This window comes from Manacus candei, unplaced genomic scaffold (assembly GCF_025592945.1).
Source record: "Manacus candei isolate 608988 ecotype Guabito, Panama unplaced genomic scaffold, ASM2559294v1 h1tg000018l, whole genome shotgun sequence".
NCBI lineage: Eukaryota > Metazoa > Chordata > Aves > Passeriformes > Pipridae > Manacus > Manacus candei.
Genome location: NW_026138066.1, coordinates 1525672 through 1543328, shown reverse-complemented (window position 1 = coordinate 1543328; position 17657 = coordinate 1525672).

Here is a 17657-nt window from a genome sequence, read left to right as displayed (position 1 = left end):
GGTTTCACTAACCTACAGCCCCAAAGTCTGCCTGTAACACCTGAAAATATTCTGCATAAGCTGTGCCTAAGTTCAGCAAAACCAATTTGCCTGGCAAAACAAGAGATTGGAAGCAGGAATTCTTGAAAAAATGCTAATAATGATTCCAAATATTTTCCCTTAGCTGGGAAATTTTTCTGCTTAAAATAGAACAGGCAGGAAGATGACAGAGAATTTTTCTAGCAGTCCCTGAGGCACAGGACACACGCAAATTTTGTTCCATTTTGGGATGGCTTAGAAAGCCTTTCAGCCTATGTGTGTAGGTGATTTTTCCATTTTGTGGAAGGGAAAATACCAAGATTACTGGCCTCTGGTTGCACTGTCAGCCTCTGTATCATCATGGAGATGGAGACACAGAATTTGCATCCATTTTCCTTCATATTGCATTAATGTGAATGAAACACATTTGCAGTGTGTAAATAGCAGACTTAGTACTGCAGCCCTGCTTGCATGAATAAGTCTTTTGAGCTCCTCTGCCCTTTCTGCCCCACGGCTGCATAGATAAATAAAGAAAAAGCCTTATTATATTTGCAGTGGCTAAAATTAAAGGTCTATGCTAAACCAAGTAAACTAAGCCTTCACACCTGTCCCCTATCACTTGCTGCTCCTTAAATCCCTTTGCTTGGGTGGGAGAACACTGTTCTGGGAGAGTGTTAAAGCTGGAGGTGTGGTTACATACTGACAATGGTGGGGTCTTTGCCAGATACAAAGCCCATAGGCACACAGATGATGTGCTGCAGCCCCCATGCTTGTATAAATAGGCAGAGAATGCTTTATCCAGAGTTTTTTTTATAGTTGCTGAAATGTTGTTAAAAGGGAGAGAGAGTCTGTGACAAATTTTCAGACTTGAAAGAGCATCTGGTTTGAAAATGGTCAGTTGGGATATAATTGTCTGGGGAGTAATCCTGGAAGAGGTGAACCAGTCTCCCCTTGTCAGTTATGTATCCATCCATTCATGCATGCATGCATCCATTCAGGTGATGGCTGCCATATTTTGGGAAAGAAAAAAAGAAAGGAGAGGGAGGGGAAAGACTACTCTGCCCTAACACCACATCCCACATGTTGTGAAGCTCAGTTTTGCCTCCCACATGCATCTCCATTCCCCCCAAGGTATCATCCCTGTCTTGTCCACAGCCAACTGGGACACTGCACTGTGCATTCCCCCTTTTCCCAGAGCCCTCCCATCTCCTGCAGCACGTCAGAGCTATCCTACACTTCAGATCTCTCCACTTCTCCTCCCACAGGTTCTCCTTTGCTCCCCCTTGTTTCCCAAGCCCCATCAGTCCTCCTGCACTCTCTCCTAGTCTTGCTCCCTGGCATTTGTGGAGCATGGCTGTTGTCCCCTCACTTCTTTGTTGTCCTCTACTGCTCTTCCTGCCATGGCTGGTGGAGTCAGCTGGCCTGTCCCTTGGTGGGCTCACACATCCTGTATCAGTGGGTGAAATCACAGTCTATGGCACCATACATTTTCCAGGCAGCTCCACAAGACCATGGTCTCACCTAAGTGGAGTTGAAGTTTCTAGGGGATGCAGAACTAGAGCTGGGACATGGAAGTCGCTAATTGTTAACACCTATGTACATGAGGGACCTTTCCTCTCACTTATCCTGACCTCCCCACTGCTGCCTGGATTCCTTTGTGCTATACCAGCCATCTCCTCAGGAAAGAGTTTTGCTTTCCTTTAAGGAGTGGAAGAAATTGCAGGGCCTAGACCTCCAACCCTGTGCTCTCAGACACCTATGGTGTTTAGGAGTCAAAATTTGGGGCTGAAGGGCACAGTGGAGAAGGTGCTGAGAATGGGTGAGATGAATATCTTCAGCATCTCTCGGAAATTCTCTGAGAAACATGCAGCTTCCCTGGGATGCTTCAAATGCCACTCTTCAGAGAGAGAAACCTAATGGCTAAAACAAGCCCTTGATGTTTTCTGTAGAAGGTAGGTATCCAGTGCCACCCCTGGGTAGCAATCAGCATCTTTCCTTATTACTCATCCTGGTGCCTTTTAGCTTACTGCCTGCTCCCAGCAAATTCTCCCACCTGGCAAAGCTTTGGGTTTGAAGATTCAAAGCAACTACTATTTACTGTTCACACCTGACTCATATCACACTCCTCCTCACAGAAACAGCACTGTGGCCACAAGCTTTGCTGTGTCTTCAAGGTTCTCAGGTCCCCATCAGGACCAGGGCATGCGGTACAAAATAAATTCAGTCTATTTTTTTATATCATACCAGGAATTCCTCAGGGAATGAGATTGTCTCAGTGTGAGGGCAGCCAAAGAGCCAGCACCAATGCAGGACTTCATCCTTTCCACACTTGCTGTCCTTGCAGCAGAAATATTCCTGCTGTGCTAATAGGATTAAAAAGATGAGTATCCAGGCACTAAGAATTAAGAGAGCTTCAGTTCAACATGCTGTTGAGTTTTCTTTTGAAATGACTGTATAAACTCACAAATGACTAGTGTATAGAGATCAAAACTTCCACATTAGTAACACAAAAATGGACCTGGCACTTTTTCTTGAACTCAAATGTTATGAATGTAGTGGACTTTATTTGTAGGCCAAGGCATTATCATAACAGAACATAAACTTTTAGGGCAGACAGTTATCTGGCATAATAATTCTGTCTTTACTCATTAACAAACATCAGTAAATGTGTGCTGTAAACACCAATATTGGGAAGTGTCGGGTACAGTGGCTTCTTTGTGAATGAACAGTCTTTCTCTGAGAACTGGACCACCGGTAATTAATTATCTCAATGTCTTTGATCTATTTACTTTGCACATATTTCATCTGTTTTGGTTTGTTACTTGCATTTCAATGACCTCTAACATTACGGAGCAACTCCTTCTGTTGGGAAAATTGCCTTTCCCTTTCCCATGGGAGCACAGCAGTGGAATAACTGCTCCTCAGAGATGACAGGTCCATTTTTTACTTCTGTGAGCATGACTGCACTGATTTAAGGAATCTGTCTGTATACAGCTGAGGAGTTCACTTTGCTCCTATGAAGCCTATCTGTGCATTTATAGCAAACTGCAAACTCTCTTCGGTATGTGAACTATTTGCCTGTTACCTCAGTTTTAAAGTAAAATATAGACAGAAATGGCAAAGGATTACTTTCATTAAAGATCTGTCTCCTACTCATAATGCAAGATCATCTCTATTTCTAACTACTAATTAAACACTTACTTGTATTTAACACAGTAGTTATAGTAACATGGTGTGTGTATCGATTCATTGATTGACCTCAAATTTTCCCAGGAACAATTTTATTAAGTATTATATGTTGTGAACTTGAGCTCAAAATAAAAAATAAAAGGATTGCTCTTTCCTTCTTTCTTTCCTTGTTTTTTGGGGGTTTTTTGTTTTGTTTTTTTTTTTTTTACCAGGACAGACAATAAACCCATGCTGATAGCATGGGTGTCAAATATCCCATTCCTTTTATCTCCATACCCCCTCAAAACCCCCTTGAAATCCATGCAGGGACTTATTTTCAGATTGGGATTGGAACATTTTGGGAAGTTTCCAATTCCTTCCTCTCACAGGCTGTTATTTCTGAGTATCTGGTATTTTATTTTTAACAATTTTTGGTATTGCATTATATGTGATAGTCAAAGTGGAGTTGAGGAGGGACTAGCAAATATTTTATGTGGTTTTGGTCACCACTCTTGAAAAACAACTTTGAAAAATGCATAGCAAACAACTTTTAACTGGAACTATTAAAATCAAATCAGAGTTAATTTTGAATGTGAAAGCTATGGCAGAGTCCAGCTATAGCTTGCTATAACCCTGCCCATTCCCATACAAATCAGTACCTCATTTCAGACAAAATTAGCTCTAGGTTGACCTGTGCTGAAGAGATTGAGCTCAAGACAACAAGCTAAGGGCATACTACCAGAAGACAAGTTTTGTCACCTCATAGCTGCAGGAGAGGGACAGCAGGGCTCTGCTGAATACGCAGGAATGCAGGGTCAGTGAGCATAGGGAGCAGTGTGCCTCACAAATGTGCATGTCCTGGGCAGGGAACACCACGGACCTTCATCCTCCTCATGCCAGAGCAAAGTGGGACTGATGCAGCCCACAGGCTCATCACCAAACATTGATAAAATAACATAAACTGTGAATCAGCAGCTTAACCAGAATGAGCCCTGACATGGAGCTCCCTTCTGATTTCCACGATGTTGCTGCCTCAGCAGCTGACCTATACTGGAGAGATTGAGAATACAAGTATTCATCACCTCACCTAATTGCTGCAGGAGAGGGACAGCAGGCTTTACCAAGGACACTGGAGCACAATTCTATGTCTGGAGGCCAGGGATTCAGCCTCCTGCCCTTGAGCACTGTTGTGGTTTGAATGTAGCCTGCTTCTGTGTTCCAGCGCCACACTGTCACCAGCTGCCTCTAGTGTTTGTCTCCCTTCATGGTTCTTCCTGCAAGAGAGGCCAAGATTGATTGGTTTTGCCTGGTGATACCAGGGCATAAACAGCATTTGCTCTATCTTAATTCTTTTTTTATTGACTGAACACCTGACCCTGAGCTGCACTATGAAACAAATGTATTTGTCTGAGCTAATGAAAGTGTAAAATGTATTGGACAAAGAGCACAGCAAAAGAGTGTTTTCACAAAAAGGTTTTGGGCTTGCTTTGAGCCACCATGATGCCAAAGAAGAGGAGGGAAGAAGAGGTGGCATTCCACCAGTGCTCCCAGCTTTGGACCTGAAGCTTGCAGCCAGCTTTGGGGTTGTCCTATCTGTCACTGTCCCACCAGTCCCTCAGCAGTACCTTGAGAGGCAGCAGCCTCTGTGACTCTAATTCTCTTTTCTTCTACCTTTTGCGCCAGGGGGTGGCCAGGGGGTGCATTATATATCTGACATGGAAGAGCAGCACTGGCAGCATTTTAAGGCACTCTGCAAGAGGTAGCCATTAAACAACACTGTGGGAAGTATTCTGCATCCATTCATCAGTGGCTTACGCTTAGAGGACAGAACTGCCTTGCCCGGCACCACAGAAAGATAAGCTGGGGCTTAAAGAGGATGAGATTTTGCCTTCCAGATCCCAGAAACCAGACTAGCAGCAGGCAACCTTTTGAAGTCCTGTACCACGCTGGCGTTTTCAATATTAGAGATTACGTGCACTGGGAAAAACTCAGCAGGAACTAGGAGGGTCATGGCTGCCAGTCCCCTTTTGGCAGGACCTAGCCTTCTCAACAGCAAGACATGAGAGCTCCTTATAAACGCTTCTGTGAAGATGGCACAGTGTCCCATCCCTGCCTTGCAGTCACTCTGCCCTTTCACCATGAGCATGTGCTGCCACAATCTACTTCCCACATAGACCACATAGTTTTTTCCACTGAAGGGAAAATTCAAAACCTGTGTTCCTAGTAGGAGAATACAACTGTGCAAAGAGGAAATCTCATCCCTGTGACTTCTGAGTTCAGGACTCACTCAGACAATATTTTATGTCTCTTCCAGGAAAACAGGGATTTGCGTTTCTTGTAAATGCTCCCCTTTTACACTCATTCTATGTCACAAATTCCAAAAATCCCTTCTAAAGTTTAATACAAGACTTCATTTTGAAACAAGTCATTAATTCCTATGAATCTTTCCTTTTTTTTTAATAAGAAAAACTCAGGTCCTTGTAAGATAACTGACATGTGGTTATCTCAGACTGCCCTCTTATGGCAAACTTTTTAACTGGAGGTTTTCTCAAGCTTTTCAAAGGTTTTGCAAGTTCAGTTATTGAAAAGTCTAGTCTTAAAAAATACTGAATGAGAGAGAAGTCTGCCTGATTAATTTATGTCCCATACAGGTCCTGTCACTGATTCATCTCACCATGCCCAAGCACTGCCAACCCCTTTGTTAACAGCTTGTCCACCACCTGGTACCCTTGTGTTCACCCATTCCTCCTCCTCTGGCAGAAGTATGCCCAGCTGGTGGTGTGTGTGTTTGGGAAGTTTTCTAACATGTTCATGCACGTACACACACATACATACTACTCTTCCCACACATTAGAGGAGGCCTGACTTCTTGGAAATATGTCTTTCAAGTAGGATGAAGGCTGTCGGTGGTCTCCAGGTTCCTGCAAACTGGAGAAGTTTCCCAAACACAGGGCCAGCTGCAGACAAGGCTTTGCTGAAGCCACAGGTGAGCTCTCCCATGCTGCAGGATAGTAAAACTGCTGGCCACCAAAACGATCCCAAAGGCCACCTAAGCTGGCTGCAGGCAAGCATGTGGATGTTACAGGGCTACGCACGGCTCAGCAACCCTAATGATGGGTGGAAAAGGGCAAGAGGGCGGGGCAATGCGGCCTCCACCCCAGCCTTCGATGCTGCTCTGCCCACTTCGGTCCTGGTGTTCCTCCCCACGGAACTCATCTTGCCCCGCACGTGGTGGCCAGTATGGAACTCTGAGTGAAAAGGGACGCATGAGGGACATACGCAAAGGAGTTTCTCACCAGTTTAGGGCAAGGGTGGGAGAAATCGAACTAATCTGTGGATTCATGTCACCCATTTAATGTGCAAATGCTTAAAAAAAACAGAAGTCACTTCAGATAAGGAGTCTACACAGAGAGTAGAGAGGGGACTGAAGAGTGCACTTGCACTGTCACCTAAGCCCTTATGGTCCTCGCTGCGGTGACTGCCTCGACACTTGGAGCCTTGCTGTGGTGGCACTGACCGCTTCCAGTTTCCAGGGCTGTTACTCCTGACTTAGTGTTCCCACCAGAGATAGGACCTTGCCTGGGCTCTTCCACATCCATCCACTAGAGGACAGCAGGAGGGTGTCCCACAGCCAGCTGTTCATCACAGCCGCGGGGCACAGCGAATGCATCCACCTGTGTACAGAGACATCGAAGTAGGTTGCACGCGTGACAGCAAGGAACTGATAGCTCAAGCGACGTTTTGGTAGCAGGGTCTGGCTCAGGAACGAAGCCAAAAATCCCTTCTGCTCCAAAGTGGTGTCAGTTCAAGCCACCACGCTTTGTTCTAGGACAGTGCCCTGGGACTTCTGTAGCTATGTGACTAAGAAGGCCAAGGCCATCTCCTGCAGTATACAGACCCTTGCCAATTGCTCAAATTCCCAGACAGAGAAAGAAAACTGCAGTGGCAGCATTACTTGTACTAACACTAACCTGGAGAAAAAACTCTTGTCTTTCGTTTCCAGCCACACAGAGCCAGAGATTATTTAATCCATAGATCTATTTACATTCTCTGACAAGCACCAGCCTGTCTGAGTTACTGTAAGACCTAACTTACAGTCTGGTGAAGGGGCATACATCATCTGCATGACAATACAGTCCTCTGGACGAAGTTATTTCCTCTTACAGCTGATTTATAGATAGTGAGGTAGGTGGAGTACATGAACAGATACTTGACTCAACATTTTTTTCAGTCCCATTTGGCTCCCAGCTCTTAGTGTATGTATGCTTCATAATCTTGCCTGAGTTATGAAGCCTCGATGTGACCTCTTTTATTTAGCAATACCCTATCCTTTTGATTTCAAAACCAGGAATCACACCTGGTTAATGCATTACAGTTCTGCACAGAGTGAGAAGGGAGCCCATTTATACCCACCAAACAGCAACTTCAAAACTTTTCTACAGTTTTGACATGAGAAAGTTATATTGTATGAATGTCAGCAAAACACATTCCCTTGAAATTAGAAGAGTATAAACAAGAAAGCACTGAGTTGCCAGGAGACCAAAATTCAAAGCATGAAACTAATGAAGAAGAAAAATAAATAAAGGTCTGGTTCCTTTCTAATGAGCAGGTGCCCCTGTTGTGGAAATGCTCTTCCCCCTGGAGATACACACTTACCTGCTAATTCAGCTTGGGAAATGAGGCTGCACTCCCTGTCGTGACTTAGAATAAGTCATTTCACTCTCTCAGCCATCTACTTTCCTGTGTATAAAGTGGAGAGGATCATCATTAGTTTTACTGCCTTATCCCTCTTGGATGATGGATTGCATGAGCACGAGGACTTTTACAGTCTCCATTTCACTTGTATGGAGAACATAACATTCGAGCCTCTACGTTGCAGGCTACCAGCTTTGGTCCATGAAGCCCAGACTCCAGTCCCCCAGAGAAGAGTAGGTTTGAACATGACACACTAAAGGACAGCTGTGTCAGTGCCAAAGAACGCTCTGCGTTGTCCTGTGTGGTTCCCTTTCCAGCTGTTTCCTCCAGAGTTGCTGTGAGTGGAGTTTGTTTCCTGGTTCTCATCCTCAGATGCCCTGACTTCCAGCAAACCTTGATAGTTTGCACCCAGGACCCAAAACCTATTTTACCCCAGTCCCTGAGCCATGACTGCCACAATGAAACTTAAAAAGTTCGCTACTGCCCTTAGGATTCTGCAGGCTGAGATACAGATTCTGTGTTTTGGTTTTTCCCAGCTGTTTTCCTCCATGTGTGGTTGCGGACAGGCAGCATGATGTTTTTTCCCCTCATCCTTGACAGACACAGCCCTCTGTGTAGAGCAGGCAGCATCCTACACCTCCTGGTTCTTCAGAGAGGGAGGGAAAGCTGTGCACAAGGGGTCCTGGGTAAAGAAAGATTGGAAAAGGCTCTTTAAACCATCAAAACTATTTAATATGATTCCTTTGCCTACATAATTTCTTTATCTCCATTCTTTCCCATGAATAAAGTGGGTATGGGGCAAACAGGAAAGCCCCATGCAAAATTCTTAAATTCAGGACAGGCCAATTCAGTGCAGTGCAATTGTCACTTGCAGTGAGGATGAGTAACTGACTTTGCTGCAGGTTAACCTCTCATCTGGACCACCTAGGTCCAAACCCACCTTTGCCCAGCCTCATCCAGCAACACTTGGGTATATTCAACTTTCTCATACATGCTAACATCCAAGACATCTGAATAATGAGATGTTGTGAGACCCCCAAATGAAAACACACTAGAAAAACAGCATCCTTTCCCCATGTGGTGAGAGTAAAGCCTCTGCTTGATCTGTCCCAGAGGAACCTGTACAGATTTGGCCCTGAGGCACACATATCAGCTGCAGACCCATAGAGGTCAGTGTACAACCAAAGGAAAGCAAAGTCAGGATTTCATAAAAAATGTTGGTCAGTGTTTAACAAAATTGGAAGGAAAAAAATAATCTCAAGCATTTTTTAGTTTTAAAAATAGTTCTGCTAACTGAGGACACTGGTAAAAAATGGGCACTTTCTGCAGCCACAGTGACTGCCTTGTTTCCTGTACAACAGCCTAGATGTCTTTGCAAATGCCCACAGACTCCTGCTGGTTTTACCTTTCATTTTAAATGACAATTTAAAGCATCTTCACTGTGGCTGCTATCCTTCTGACCACGAATTACCTACAGTGGTGACCACTGGAAATTCCCAGTGCTTACCGCCAGTGACCAAACCATTTAAGGCCTGTAACTGCAACTTGCTACACAGCAGCAGTCTGGCAAGTCCATGTGATGTCCCTTGTGTCATGCCCAACATACCACAGCATCTATAATTAGAGTAGGACATGTCTGTGGCGTTGTGGTGAACGCTACCAACAATTTCCTTTCTGCTGCTACTTGCAAGAGGTTGTTGCTGACAAGGAATTATGAGCCTAGCTGAGATGCAAGAGTAGTGTTATTTTCTCCATCTTTCTTCCTACTTCCCTGTCTGTACTGAGGTTTTTTTTCCCTTGCTTTTCATTTGGCCTAAGTGCCTCAGTGGAGGGACCATTTTTATATCCTACTGCTGTAGCATCCATGACTATGAGGCCCCAATCCCTGATGGACAAGGGATTGGGGCCTGATAACTGTTCTGTGTCAGCAACATGCATTCTGCCTGTGAGTCTGAAGAACAAGCACTGTCCATCCGACGCAGTACTGCAAATCTGACAGAGCCAATAAGGGGCAATCGGTACAAACTGAAACACAGGAAGTTCCATCAGAACAATGGAAAAATTTTACTGTGAGGGAGACTGAGCACTGGAACAGATTGCCCAGAGAGGTTGCAGAGTCTCCTTTTCTGGAGACATACAAAATCCACCTGAGTGAGATCCTGTGCAAACTTCTCCAGGTGGACCTGCTTTAGAAGGGTTGTTGGACTAGATGACCTCCAAAGGTCTCTTCCAACCCCAACAATTCTGTGATTCTGTGACAGTGCCTACAGCTGGATGCAGTGGCCAGGTAAGGTCCTTGCAATAGGGAGCACAGGACAAGCACCCTATCACACCTCCTCAGTGCCTGCTGGTCTGGTCAGGCCGGTCTGGAAAGAGGCACAGGTTTCATGCATCTGCCCCATGAGGAGAGACTGAGGGACCAGGGCTGGCTCAGGCTGGAGCTGAGACAGCTTTGAGGGGACCTAACAGCAGATCCCAGTGAGAGAGGGTTATGGAGAGGGAGCCAGGCTGCTCGCAGGCTGCTGGGAGGACAAGAAGCAATGGGCATGAGGTGAAAGACAAGAGTTTCAGACAGGTTCTAAGAACATATTCTTTCCCCATGAGGAGACTCAAACAGTAGGATGGGTAGCCCAGCCTCCATCCCTGAAGGTTTTCAAATCCATACTGGATGAAATCATGAGCAATCTGGTCTGATCTCACAGCTTGCTTTGAGTGGGAGTTTGGACTCCTCATGTCCTTTCCAATATGAAGTAACCTGTGTTTCTATAATCCCATGATGTTCCAGATGACAAAAGTTTATACATATTCTGTGTAAGCCACTCTCTGCAGAGAATATACATCTAAACCTAGAGCAGAAAGATGTTTGAAATGGGGTTCATGAGGTGTATAGGAGGACTTAGTTCAGTGCTGTATTTCCAGGTCAGTGTATGCTCCAAGGAGAGGTATACCAAAAAGACCAATTGTGGTGAAAAGCCTGGGAAGTCAGAAAGATGGCTTTGAAATGTAGTCAACTTTAAAAAATCAAAGTGGTTTCAAAGGTCATGCCTGCCAAATGCCCTTTACAACCAGCAGCAATTTCATAATCTTGTCCTTCCATTTTATTGCATTATTTTTTCACCTTTATTGCATACAAAACTCACTCATGTGGTGTGGTACCAAAAAACCCCAAACAACTAGAGGAAGGAGACAAGCAGTAAGCCCACAAGATTGTGGAGGTTTTGAAGTAAACAAACAGGAAAGACATTTCCTTCATTTGCTTCAGGTTCTAGTACACTAAGTTTTACCCATATTAGGTAAAATATTTTCACAACAGAGTTTTCAACTGTTGTTTCTTAAAGGGACATCTTGGACATCTCACTGCATACGAAGAGCACAACTAAGTCTGCAGCGAGTGCTGTTTCTTGATTACCCTGGCAGTAGAACCACAAAAATTACATCACCTCCTCCTCTATGTAAACTAGAGTGTGTCATCTGTTTTGTAATTGCAGCTTTTATGAAACTTTGCCGCAATAGCACTGGGTGTCTGCGCAGTAAACTGTGCTAAATGTCAGCATTGGATAACCAGAAGTTGTCATAATCCTAGGTCAGGCTCAAAAGTCGATGCTTTCTTTATGTTTCTCCCTGTGAGCAACAAATGGTGAAGGAAAGAGAAGCCTCCAAAAAGTTTAAAGAAAGTGAAATATAAATGTAAAATATTCTAGCATGAATACTGTTAAAATAGCATCAGGCATGTATAAAAAAAAAAATTGTTACATGTACATGTATTATGGGCATGCACTGATCTTCCATTCAAATCTGTGAATGTTTCCAAATACACAAATACCATGGAAAAATAAATATATGAAGCATAATCATCCTTCAAGATCAGGCTCGTGGTTCTTGCAAATTCTCAAGCTCCCACTGGAGTCAAGGGAAATATTGCAAGCACAAGAAGTGCATGTTGCCTTCATTGCTGTGTGATGGGCTTATGCGAGGCAGCTGTTGGCTCAGCACTCCCAGTGTTTTGGCAGTAACAGAAGGGAAGCAAAACAAAATGTGGCCTAAACCCCTGGAAATGCACAAGTAGATATAAACAGCTGGGATGGATTTTTTTTTCTGTGCGCCTGTGAGGTTTTATTGTCTTTGCTTCTCCCACAGAGGGATTTCTAGGTATGAAATATCACAACCATGAGATACATGTATATTCGAATTATTTAAAATTCTTGTGAAATTTGTATAAAAAACTGTTTAATTGCAGCAATTTGGAAAGCTGAAACTTTCCAGGGCTTTTTTTTTCCCTTTTTTTCTTTCTTTTACTGCAACTGCTTTTTCCTGCCTCGAAGCCCTCAGTTAAACATGCACGAGGAGCAATTTCTGGCAGAGAATCAACTGATCACACTGCAAACATATCAGAGGGTTCTTATAGTACATTTGGGGGGACAGTAGCTATGTCAACGGCAGATCTCTTGCTGTCTCATATGGGTAGAATTTCTATCTGACCCTACTGTAGGAAGGGACCAGGGGAATCAGAAGGCTCCGGTTTATGCCCTAATCCACCCTTGATGGAAAATGCATTATTGTGTGGCCTCTTCTTATCTCTGCCATCCTCCTTGTATGCCTATCTAACCATCTCGGAATTGTGCATAAGGAACAGCAACCATTTAAACTGATGTTCTACAGTCAGGGAAATGACAACAAATTTTGGGTTTACAGGCAGTTATCAAAAAGCAACCACCTTTACAGCAAAACTACTCTTATTTTATGTGCCATTTTCACATTCTTATTTTGTTTCCTCTCTGTAATTTAGTCAGCAGGGGAGAAACCTATAAATTTCCTGTGCGTGCTCCCAGCAGTTTTTGCCCTTGAAAGCTCAGATCAGCAGGTAGCAAGCTGGAGCTCCTCGGGATCCACACGGGAGCAGCAAAATCATCGTCTGGATCTGTGGGAAGCAATGAAATGGCATTAACTTGGTAGGGGTGTAATTTAGGAAATCTCTCGTTGTCATATACCTTAGAAAATAACAACCATGAGATCCACAATAAATAAACGTGATAATAGTGGTAGTTAGTGTTATCTTAACAACTAAAATTAAAAAAAAAAAAAAAGCCAAATACAGCCTTTCATTGTTTCCCAGGACTGGTCTCTTGCAACTTGAAATAAAGTACTAGAGCAATATACTGTTCTCTAGGGGTTAATGTTACATTAATCAGAACTGACAAGCATGAAAATCATTCTTTGTTGTCTTTAAATTGCTAATTTAAGATTGAAATCTAAAACGCTTGAGCACTGATCGTTAACACTGACTCTCAAACAAAACCCAAGTAAAATCTTCTCTCCTATGGGCCACTACACAATTGTTTTACATTTGGTTGAGAAAAAAAAAGCAAAGTCTGTAACTAAATCCTAATGTATCGGTTAAGTGTTTCCATTCAAAGGCTTTCTTTGGCTAAACTTCAACGAATTGTACTACAGTTTAATTGAAAAGCAGCATTTGCAGAGGCATTTACATCTGAAGGCAGAAATACTGGCATTGTATCATGGGGTGCAGTGGCAGCAAGAGTTCTCCCAAATCCAATTTTTTTACAGGTATGTTTTTTTCCAGTTACAGAGGTATTTCAATGAGCTGATTCTCAACTGAGATACTGAGCAAAGACTGAGATATTCAGTAACAAAAGGTTTATTTAATAAGCTTATTAAAGTTTTTAAAACGTGTTAAAGGGTACAGTCCAAACTCAGCACAATGGAGATGGGACCAGATAAAATCAAAGGGAATCAAGGAAATGCACCATCAAACGTGTGGCTACAAAACTAACAAAAGAAGTATGTAGTAGCAAAGAAAATAGGACAACCATATCCTCCTTCTGCCTCTTTAATGGCATTACAGACTGCGTTAGGGGCCAAATCAAGTCCAGTTTGTTCTGTCACTTTGAATACTTGCAGATTCAGATCTATTTGGAGTCACAGCTCCCACCGAAGTCCATGGACACATGCACTTGCAACTGAAATAAGCTGAAGCTGAATCTCCAGCGTGGTTGAAGCAAACTCTGTGGCCCTAAACCATTTAAGTCCAAGCCCATCAGTGCATCTGTTTTGATCTATTTCCTTGTGATGAGGAAGGAGGAATAAGGACATCTGTGATAGAGGCGAGCACTCAATGTCACTGTCTGGATGCTCCAACGGCTGGTTGGGAGGATGAGTAGGAGAAGGGCTAGGTGTAAAGCAAGCTGTGCCCTCATCCTCTCTGAAAAGCCAGTGAGCTACAGTAGTTGCGATAGCCAGCATCCAGAATGAAGAACGACACATTTATCACATCTGAGCACTTCGCCTTTCTTTGCAAGTACAGTAAAGCAGAGTTGAGCTATGCAGACATACTTCCCACATCAATTGACCCCGCTGGGAGATCCATAGCAAATCTTAGGGCAGAACCTGCTACACAAAAGATGTGTTAAAGATAGAAGCACTGTCATGCAGAACAAGCTCTTAGAGCAGAAGAAAAGGACTCAGCATTTGGCCAAGGAGTGGGGTCATGCACTGAGGGTGCTTTGTGTTCTGGGTAGGATGTGGGACGATGACTCTTCAGGCTTATGCAGAGTAAAGGCAGAGGAACATAGGGTTTAGGGAAAGAGAAAATGCAAGAGATTTTTAGCACTCTCTTCTGGCAGCCAAATCCTGAGGTTTCTGCAGAGGAGAGCACTTACCTTTCCTTCTAGTTGATAGAAGTGTAAAACTGTCCTTGAACTAAGAGTTAATCGGAGCAACATTCCTTCATTTGTTCTCCCCAACATCACAAAGAAATCTCCTTCTGCTGTCTAGACTCAAAGTAATTTCAAATGAAATATAACCAAATCAGATGTCCATCACAGGATATCCTCCTTCTTAGCACCCGTTATGTATAGCAGTAGAGCAGGACCCAGTAGAGCAGCAGAAGAAAATATTGACAGATGTGTTTTCACTAGGATTTTGTATTCATAGTCATAAGGGATAACTCCTGAGTTTGAAAATAAAAAACATTTTTCATTGTACACTTGTTTTTACAAGAAGCAGTGAGAAGAATTGATTGATACATTTTTTTTTGCATTAAATTCTTTCTCTTGACGCTTCCAATGCACGTTTAATTGTTTTCTATGAAGGACTGGCCAAAAGAGGACGTGTCCTAACACTTTTAGTAACAATATATGTGTTAGAGCTGGGACTCAAAAACTCACCAGCAGCACGAGGAGAGCAAGCCAAGTGCCTAATAATGAAAAGGAACCTTAGAGCCTCAGACCTTTCAATTAAAATCAATAGCACCTGCCTAAACAACTGCTCATTAAATTTTCACTTGTATTTCAAGCTATTTAAAAATGAGAAATAATAAACAAAAAAACCTACCCCAAAATGTCATGAAGTATTTTGGTGTATCTAAAATTGTCAATAGGCCTTCAAATCCCTGGGCCCAAATACTTCCATATTGTTAAACCATTTTACCTATGGAGATGGATTTGTCTGCATTTGTCAGTCAAAGCCAATGTGAGTAAGTGAAGGGAAACCAAATGGGAGGAAGAAGAGTGGAATAAGCATGACACTAACCTTGACAATGACAATTTTCCCCCAAATCAGTATTAAAATTAGTATTTTCTGTTTTCTTTATTCTTATGCAGGAAAGTAGGGAAGGTCTTGGAAAAAATTCTAGTGATTCATAACATCATATGTACATCTGTAGATGATTTAAAAACTCAGGACTCCTCCCAGACTTTCACCTCATTTGTGAAAAATGCATATTTGCAAAATACATTCTCTATGTTTGGACCCAGTTGAAGTTTAATAAGATGAATAGAGGTGGGATTCAGTGCATCAGCAGATACCTAAACACAAGTGTCCCTACACAGGCTAAGTGCAGGATTCAATTGCCTAAGGATAAGTCAGGCAAATGTCACCACTAGGCACCTGGGCTGGGGAGAGGTGCCCAGCCCCACAGCCAGCTCCAGGAAGATCTGATTTTTCTCAGATCCTCCATCATGCCAGTCACCCTCTGCCCATGCCTTTGGTGCCCACGGCCATCTCTAGAGCCTATATTCAGGCAACTAGGCATGTCTGCATTCCTCTTACAGCCCATGGAGAGCCAAGGCTTTATTCAGTTGCCTACATGTTGGTATCTAAAGCAGTGTGAGAACCCCTAAGGTATCTGAGATGCCTCCCCAAAGCTAGCAGACACGGCACAGGACCTATGGGAACTGATGCCTTTCCAGAAGGGTAGCCAGAGACTAGGAAGGATATCCCACAGCCTCTCAAGTGGCATTCGATGTTCACAGAATTGATTGAGCTCTTGGTGAGTAGATTGAAAGGATATTGAATTCTGGAGATTCATTTAACTGGCCATCAGCTATCTGCTTAAGGTCAGCCTGAGGAGAGCTGTAGTGCTCCGTTCAGCTGCTTGGCACCCAATACCACTTGAGAAGCTACAGATCAGTCCATTTTGTCTCCAGTTGCTGCTCCAGAAGGGCACTACAGTCCTGAAGGTTATGTGCCACGTTGGCTGGCCCTGTCTGAACGTCTCACCCCCAGAAGTACCTAAACTATAACTTAAACAAGTACCCTACAACTCTACTGGGAATTAAAACACCTAGCTCATATGTAGACACTAACATGTACAAGTCTTCATATTGAACTGAACTGCAGCCCAAAAGCTTCATAGGCACTGGAGAAAATCCTGTTATTTTCAGGGTCACACACAGAATTTCTCTTTGAGCCCTGAATCTGTTTATAGATAAATTGAAGGGGTTTTTTTTATCAGTAAACATGGAAACACAACAAACTCCCAGTGCAGATGTTACATGAAGGTAAGCATGCAAACATTTCCCAAACATGCAAATACTGGTGTGTATCTGTATCAAGCTTTTAGATGTGCTTTCCAAGATTCCCCTTCTTAAGTGCTGTTTTAAAATGCTCCCACTGTTTTAGAAAAAAGTTTTCTATTTCTCCTCTAGGGCTGAACTAGAAACCATCAAGCTGTTCATATTAATATATGCAAATTTGTGATTTATTATCACTCCCCTCATGTCATCTATCTTCTATGCCTCAGATGTGCAATTAACTCCACATAGTCAGGCCCATCTGCCAATGTCTACACAGGACACGACTGTACTGTTGTAACAGCAAAAGAACAAATTTCCTGATCACCAATATTGCCTGGCACTTCAGGGAAGCCAGCTGGCTCTTCAGGAGAAAATTCAGAGAGTAGCAGCTTGAACTCAAGACAGTTCCTGGTGCAAGCAGTGTGGTTGCAGGCAGACTGAAACCAGAGCAGGGACAAACATAACCTCACATCCCTGGCAGTGGGGCTGCCAGGGTGACATCATACTGTGCTAGCACTGTGGACATACAGGAGCATCACTCCTAGCTGGGGTGCTGCAAACAAGTAAAAGCATTCACATTGGCAAGAGCAAAAGATGGCTCTGTATTTGTTTAAAGCTTGCTTTCATTTCTTTAACTTACATAAGGCTTTCTCTCTTTCTCTCCCTTTCACTAGTTTTGAACATTCAAACCATAAAACCAGACCCGAACTTAGTGGAGACAAAGATGCCTATGCATCCAGTCTTCATTGACACCTGATATCATATCAATTCTCTTTTCAGACAGACTCAGAAAGCTTGGTTAGCCTACCACTGTGTTGTTCTTGAGTATCAAAACTATTACTATTTTATTACTATGTTTATATTTGACAGAACTTTGAAATTTCATGTATTTGTAAAAGTTTAGATGCCTCACTTGGAATAACAGTTTATGATGCCTCCTTCTGCCAAATGCAGTAAGTAAAC